Below are 8,080 nucleotides of genomic sequence, written 5' to 3' on the forward strand. Positions count from 1 at the left end.
TCCAGCGGGTGCTGCAGGGATGTTCCAAATGAGCTGCTACCACCAAGGTTCGTGGCTTTGCTCACCAACGAGCAGAACTCCAGGGCAGACCCCACATTCAACACCGACCGGAGGAGACCTGACCGCACGCCCCAGACCTTGGCATCATTCAGAGAAGCTCAAGAGCAGGATTATGGAAGACGCATTGAAACGGCACAACCACGACCCAACCGTCACGAACACCAGCGAGTTTTGCTGCCCGTCCTCACGGGAGATGACCTCCTTGAAGACCACGTTGTAGACCCATGTCGTGATATTGCTCTGCTTTTACCCAAATCGTGAGCAAAATAAGGTTCTCATTTGCTTTACATTTCTTTTAATACGATTTTCTTGAAAGCCCAGCGTGAAATGCACAGGGCATGTTGAGAACAAGAGTTTCACAAGCCCAACACGTGCAATGATCCATCCCCAGTGACCAAGAGGTGGCGCCCAGAAACCAGTAGATGTTGCCTGTGGGACCGGTTGAGGTGGGGGAACTGGCCGGCACAACTGCTCCGGTCAGGCGAAAAACAAATAGCAGAACCTGGCGAATGTTTGGGAAACCGTATAAAAAGAGGAACAGCCCTTTCCAGCCTCGACTCGGCAGCTTTCCCAACTTCTCGGCCTCCAAACACCTACATCTCTGGTTACTGCAGCCCTAAATAGCCCAAATAAGCCATTTGCTCCTTTCCCGCATCTTTCCTGATTTGATTTATTCGAGACGGGCCCTTGGCTCCTGTTACTGGCCCCACCTCCGGTTGTATCCAACCCTTAGAAGAGCACTTGAACAGTGTAAATGTGAAATTCTATAGTGGGTTTTTTTCAGTCCCTTTTCCAATTTCATTAAGCTGAAATTTCTCTGCTTAAAAGTTAGAATATACAGTATTGACATTTGAAACCCCAAACTACTGGAGATTGAAAGAGTTTGACTGCACCATCTTGAAGTTTTGGCCACTCTTGACGTGTTGATCACAAGTCTTGCATTTCTACACCGTGACATCGCGATATGGATGTGGTTGGGTAAAATTCACTTACATACAGTCCAGTTCAGAGACCAACAGCCAACAGGAGCATTCGAGAATAAAATAAACATGCAAAATACACTGGCAAAAAGAAAGACCTTTCAAGGTAATGTCAGAAAACAGAGTTCAACATTTAGAATTAATTACTAACGGAGTGGAAAACACTAAACATAGTATAATATAACCTTGTGGGCTCTGCTGCCGGCACATCTCCATCCCCACATGCCTCGGTTTTCCTGAATATAGAAGGTGAAGGGACAGCAACTGGCCCGACTTCCAGCTTCAGTATATTCCCAGATGGAGCAAAAGAAACATTCCCAGATGGAGAAACATAAAATGTAGAAATTAATAAGGCTAAACAAATCAAAGTGCAAGACCATCACTTGTTGCTCTTTCATGCTACGAGCACAAGCTGATGATCAGCAATGCACTGAAAGGGGAAAAGGAAGAGAATAGGGGGAGGATCTGGTTGAAATTTGTCTATGAAATTCACCGCGAAGACATTTCACTGAGGCCAAGACACTATAAGCATTAAAAAAAAAAAAAAAAAAAGATTTTCATACAAAGAAACAAAATATTTGCAGGATTTAAAGAGATTGATAAGTCAGTACTTGAGAGTACGCAGTCACCAATTAGCAGCAAGGAAAACATCCTGTAAATCTGCTCCACGATTTCATCAAAGGAAAGGAGCTGAAGCAATCTTTTAGCAACTTTATTAACAACTATTCCTGTAGATTCGTGGCAATCTTCCTCAGAGCTGCTGGCTGCCAAAAATACGAAAAAATAGAGGGGGAGCTGCCTATATTTAAACGTGCTTTTGAAAAAACTCTGCGATTTCATTCTGAACTGAACCCAATGGACCCTCTTGTGTCTCCTGAAGAGAGAAGAAGAGCTCTGGAGGTTCCAAGCCATGTTCCATCCGGAGTGCTGTGAGTGTTTTAATTAAACTATTGTCACGGCATAACAGCAAGACAACGGAGCGGTCAAGTCAAAGACAGCCACGCTGTCTTCTTTCCTTTGCACGTTAATTCCTGCTAAGCCTATGGGCTGCTTGTCATCCCGCGGCTCGTGCTTTTCCTCATACATTTTTTTTCTTTCCCCCCCCCGCCTAATGGCAGGATGACAACACCCTCAAAAGCCATCGGCACAACGAGCAATCTCCATGCGCCGATGGTGAAAACCAACACAGATACAAGCAGCTACTTTGCCAGCAAGGTGCTGATTTAACTGCAAATTCTGCAAATGGCAGAATATATTTGTTCTCCCCATGAATCTTAACAGTACGGGTGAATTATTTCACTTAAAAAGGGAATCTTTCATGCATATATTAACACAGCAAAAGCCTATTATATTCTTCCATTCCTTACAGCATACTTTTTTTGATTTATGTCAAAAGTCACCTCCAGCTGCCTTTGCAATTTGCTTGATCTGCTTAGTAGCAAGCAATCAGTGGAAATCTCGACCGCTTTTTGTGCCTTCTACGTTTTCCTTCTAAGCGCAAATTACTCCAGAAGAGCACTCCCCACCTTCACGACGAGATTTTCTCAAGCACAGGAAGATGAACCTCGTACCCAGCACAGTGCGTGCTCTCTGTTGATTTACCCCATTCGGCGTGAGCGCCATGCAGTGCAACAGATAAACGAATTTCTTCAAAATACTCACCAAAATGACATTTGAATTTAAACACTCCACCTCCCAGAATGAAAAGTCTTTACAGTACCTGGATTGATGTATTTTTCCCCCTCTGTATTCTCTTTTCTATCTTTCTGATTTCCACGGCAACGTACAGAGGACTGTCAAACAATTTTGGAAGGGTAAACTGGATAAACCTTCAAGCACCCAAGTAACATTATATGGAATTAAGACTTTCCAGAAATCTAATTTAAAATTAACCTTTTGCACTGTCAAAACTTTCTCTGGATGCTTTTTTCTTTCTACATCATATAATAACACCCTGTATTAATCCTCAAACAAGGAACCGTTAAAGTAATTGTTACAATTTCGCACCTTTACACAATTCATGACCTTTGGAGACACTTCTAGTAGTTTTTTTAGACAATTCTGAAACACCTTTTATTACGGCCTTATTTGGTGAATTCCAAAACAAATTTAGCTGTTAATTGGAGAGAGATTCTTTTGGATACAGATAGAGAACCTGGTGTGACTGTCCTTAAGCAGAAGTACAGCTGGATACAATATTTTACTTGTCTTCCGGCCTCAAGATTTTGTAATTTGTTGCCAGGAAGAGAAAATAAAACCGGTAACTATTACAAGACAACCAGTGAAATAATCACAGCCTTATTTGCCCAGGTAAATATTAACTAAGAAGGAACTAAACATTTGTTTAGTTCTGGGTTGGAGACTTAAAACAATGTTGTACACAGCTCATTAGAATTCCCGTTTGGCTGAAGAATTGGGGAGGTTTAAAGTGTGACTAGTTAGCAGGTAAAAAAAAGGGCAGGATGACTGTCCTTAGTCTTTTGACGGATGTCTGGCTGTTAGAGATAGCTATGGCTACACGTGGGGAAGACGGAGAAAAATAGAATTGTTCAGGTTGGAAAAGACCTTAAAGCTCGAGTCCAACCGTTAGCCCAACGCTGCCAAGTCCACCATTATACCAAATGATGAAATTTATTCTCTTTTGCTTGGTCAACCTCCTTTCCTCTCGCTCATCCCCCATCCCTGCATCTGTGTGACTCTCCTCACCGTGAAATTCTGACAAAGCATACATTTAATCAGAGATTTTCCCCTACTGCTTACAAAACGCAAAAGTCCCGAGGCCACTGCATATTCAAGCCTCATAAGCCTCATGGGATCAGAAGCAGGGGAAAAAAAAAATAAAAATATTAGAAAGAAGAGCGAGCAAGTTTAGGAAGTAGTGGGTGGAATTTTTACTACTGACAAAAAAAAGGGTTTGGGATCAAATCTCCCGTCATGTTGTCAATGCACGTAAATAATTTACATTTGAATCCACTTCTTTAAAAGCTAACCAAGAGATTTCAGGTACAAAACTATGGGACGTCCGATGGTGGCAGCTGCAGTTGTTCCTCCACCATCTGGTATTAAATCCAACACACCCTGAATGTTATGTCGGCTCTGCCTCTTCTAAAGAACAACCGCTATAAATGTACGTACGTGTATATCTACATATAAGATCCTGATATATCAAAAATTAAGCCCAGCTACAGAGTCTCGTTTTCTTTCTTGCCAGAGTGTGTCACGGAGACACCCCAAAAATCAATTTAGGCAGGAGACAAGCTCCAGACTGCCTTCATTCTAACCAGAGCTGTTTAGCAAGGAAACCAGCTGGAAATAGGGTTTACCCGGAATTACTCAGCACTCCGACAACATTATAAAACACAGAATTTGATTCCAGTCAGTTCCGTCACTACGCAGCCGTAGGTTCCTGGCGCCCTCAGGGAGGAGGTTGAGAGGGAAGGGGGTGCGGGGGCTGCGTCTGCCGCCGAGTGACACGGAATGACGTTTTCCGAATGGATCTCTTAGGTCTTCACAGCTGCAAATACCTGAAGGGAAGAAAAAACAATAAGGCACAGAGCAAAATTTTCCTTGAACTTAACTACAGGATCCAGAAAATGCAAAGCTGGTCCAACAATTCATTCATGAATGTCTCTTACTCATATATATAATCCTACTGGGGGGGAAAAAAAAAAAAAGTAGACTGACTTACAATTATTTTTACCGCAATGCCACTGAGAAGTAGAAAATATTTTGGGATAAGATTGGTGAAAACAATCTCACGATAAATTGGCAGACGTGCCTTACCAGAAAGGAAGATTGACACTTGTTGAGTTTTACACCAAAATAACCTCTGCCCCAGGGTTAATTAGCTTTTCTGCAGCTCGATGGACGGATTCTGCGGCGGCCTGTCCTCGAGTCACGGGATGGACTCATTTGGTTCCAGCGTTCACGTCCTCCTCACCCAACGGGCGCCCGGATTGCTCAGGGACAGTTAATGTCCTGCAAAAAAAGGTGTTTGTGCAGCCAGGAGAAACCTCGTGAACCATTAAATCCCCATTTACTGAGCTCACGCATCACAGCCAGATTCTTAAATTATTTTTATTTTGCCTAAACAAGCTGTGTTTACTTAGAAAGAAAAAAGACCAACACTTGGCTCTTACCTGTAGATTCATAAGACAACATTTTGTGTTTTGCAAGAGCTTTCCTCAGTGTCCTACCACACAAGGAACGAGGAAAATATTAGCAAAGGCTGTTTTCCACTGTGATGGTTTGTCATCAGAAAACCGTGGTTCAATCGCATGCATTAAGGCAACATATTTTTGCTAAGTGCGTCTTACAACATCACGGGCAATTATAAAAAGACATTTCAATGAAGTCGAATTTTTCAATCTGACATTTACTGCATTACACAACGTCGCAGAAAAGTTGGCGTTCGTCACGCTGCAGAATGTGAATGTTGAAATTTTACACTGGAGTGAAACGTTGAAACTTATTTAAAAGAGTGAGCTGTTTAGAAGTGGTCCAGCCACAGGACTCGACTGCTCATTCTGAGTTGAAAGGAAATGACAGTTAAAATAGCAAGATAGGCTGCAGGACGAAGCTCCTGTGATTATTTTATTTCAATCAATCAGCTCCACCAACTTTATCTGACCTGTTCTTCTCCTCTGTCTATCAGTCATGTCATCGGTCCGCTCCAAATCTCTCCCGGTAAATCCTCTGAAGTCGGTGCACCGACACGTGCTTTAAAAACAAAGCATTAAACAGCAATGTTAAAAATGGCACTTATTAAAGACGGCTGGCGGCCTGGCTTACGCCGGGTCAGAGCTGCCATGGTTCAACAGGAGGGGAACTCAGGGCAGAAGAAAAGAATGGCCGGTTTTAGCGTAAAACACAACTGTAGACAAAAGTCTGTGTCTTTGGATTTTCATTCAAATTGAGTGAAATTCGGCTGATATTGTGGGCAGGCGGTTATCATGGCTTATAAGAAGAACATCTATATTTAAGCCCATGCCGCATGAAACACCTGAGGCTACAGCTTTCCAGATGGAGAGAGCCTTTCTACCTCAGTTAGTAGGTAAACCACACACCAGGCCAATCGGCATCCCTCAGTGTTTACCTATTTTTCATGCCCTCTCAGTTTTTAGCCATTTTATTAAACCTGGAAGGTCACTTTCATCACATTTTACTGTTGGCACAACTCACCCACCTCACTACTTGTACCAAATCATTTACAAGCAAAAAAGACAAACCCCGGCCACATCACTTTGCTGTCTTTACTGACACATGAACTAAACACCAGGGCAACGATCCTTTTTATTTTAATATTTCCTTTACCTGGAAACGTGCACTGGCCCTGAGGGATGTGAAGAAGAGCGGGTTGTGTTTGCTCCTGAGCAATGACAGTTCATAAGTTCGACATTTCAAATATATATATTTAACTGTATAAATAGCTGTGCTCTTCACCCAGAAGACTGTATTGCTTGTATTTCAACCAGTCGGTGGAGACCTTTCGAAATAGTTTCAAAGACCCAAACATCTTCTTGCTTCATAGCAGCCACGTGTAAAGGCAAGATTTCTCTTTTTCTGAGGCATCTTGAAAGCCAGAAGCAGATGGGGAAGACGTAGGATTTGCGAAAAAGGCGATCGTCTTATTTCCCCCATGTACTTCCACTTCGCAAGTACAAAGTCTAAGGTGAGTAATGGTGTATAAGAGTCTCCGGTATTATTGGGACACAACTACTTACACGTATGCCACTGAAACACCATGGTTTTGGTGATTTAGTGCAGAAAAGGACCAGCGCCATGTCCGGGACAAGTCTGTGGGGTGGGAGCATCATCTGAAGGGTCCGGATCAGGGCAGGGGAGTTGGAAACAGCAGCGAAACCGCAGGGAGCAGCCGCTCCCGGGTGGCCGCAGGGCCAGCGTCCGGCCAGATGCTTTTCCTTTCTTTGGGATTTTCCATGCTGAAAGAGAGTTGCAAAACATCAAAACTTCCAGTGAACCGGAAATATTTGGGGGGTTTATTTTTGCCACGACCACATCCCGGGCAGCTGCCCGATGCTCCACCACCCACCCTGCATTTTAAGCCGTTCTCCCGCAAAATAAAGAAAAATTAGCTGTGACCTTTTGCTATTTCTATGAATCATATTCGATAACGTGACTCACGGTTTCTACTATCACCTTTACTGCTGGATGCAACCATTACCTGTTAGGAACTTAATGAAGCCTACTAATTACAGGCATCTCGCTAATTTAGGTGGCGTTTCCGTATCTTGCTTTGGAAGTGCCACGGGAGAGTGACAAGGAAAAGCGAGCATGGATGCTCCTCTTGGAGAATTAAGACACAGTGAGGATTTCGGATGCTGAATTTTTATCTCGCTTATTTTCTGGCAAGCCCTTGCCCCACTCTGCTTGAGAAGAAAAGAAAAATAAAAAAGACAAGACATACAGGCACATGATATCAGAAAAAGGGCTGCGGTCCACATGTCCAGACCTGGTTTCAGACTCAGACCTGGTTCCAGCCTCTGCTCCTGCCGTGGTCGCTCATCCCGACCTGGCACCTGCAGGTAAACGAGGTGGCGGCTCCTCCGCGACCACCGTCCTGGCTGAAAGCGACAGCCCTGGGCCCACGGACAGACAGACGGACTTTCACACCTGCATACACTCGCACGCAGGTACAATCTCAGGCATTAGGCTGCGCCTGTTTCTGTTGAGAGCACAAATTAGTTACCGTCATCAACAGCGTCTGACCATAACACAAAAACACCCTGTAGCAAATCCCCGGGGTTTAACGCAAAACTGGACCGGAAGGAAAGATTTGTATTAAATCTACAGCTGCAAAATATCAGCGTTTCTACTTCCCAAATGCGCTGGCAAAGTAGTCGCCTCAATTTCTTTTAATGTCATCATGTTAATTGTGTTTCATGTTTTCCAGAACACACCCTAAACAATGTCTTGGCAACAAAACGTCTATAACGTGTTTAGCACAAGCTGGATGCGGAACATGCCTCCCACATTAACCTCCTCATCTTAATGAGCGTTTAATGAGCCGCCTTACAGAA

The sequence above is a fragment of the Caloenas nicobarica genome, chromosome 20 (genome assembly GCF_036013445.1).
Source record: "Caloenas nicobarica isolate bCalNic1 chromosome 20, bCalNic1.hap1, whole genome shotgun sequence".
Taxonomy (NCBI): Eukaryota; Metazoa; Chordata; class Aves; order Columbiformes; family Columbidae; genus Caloenas; species Caloenas nicobarica.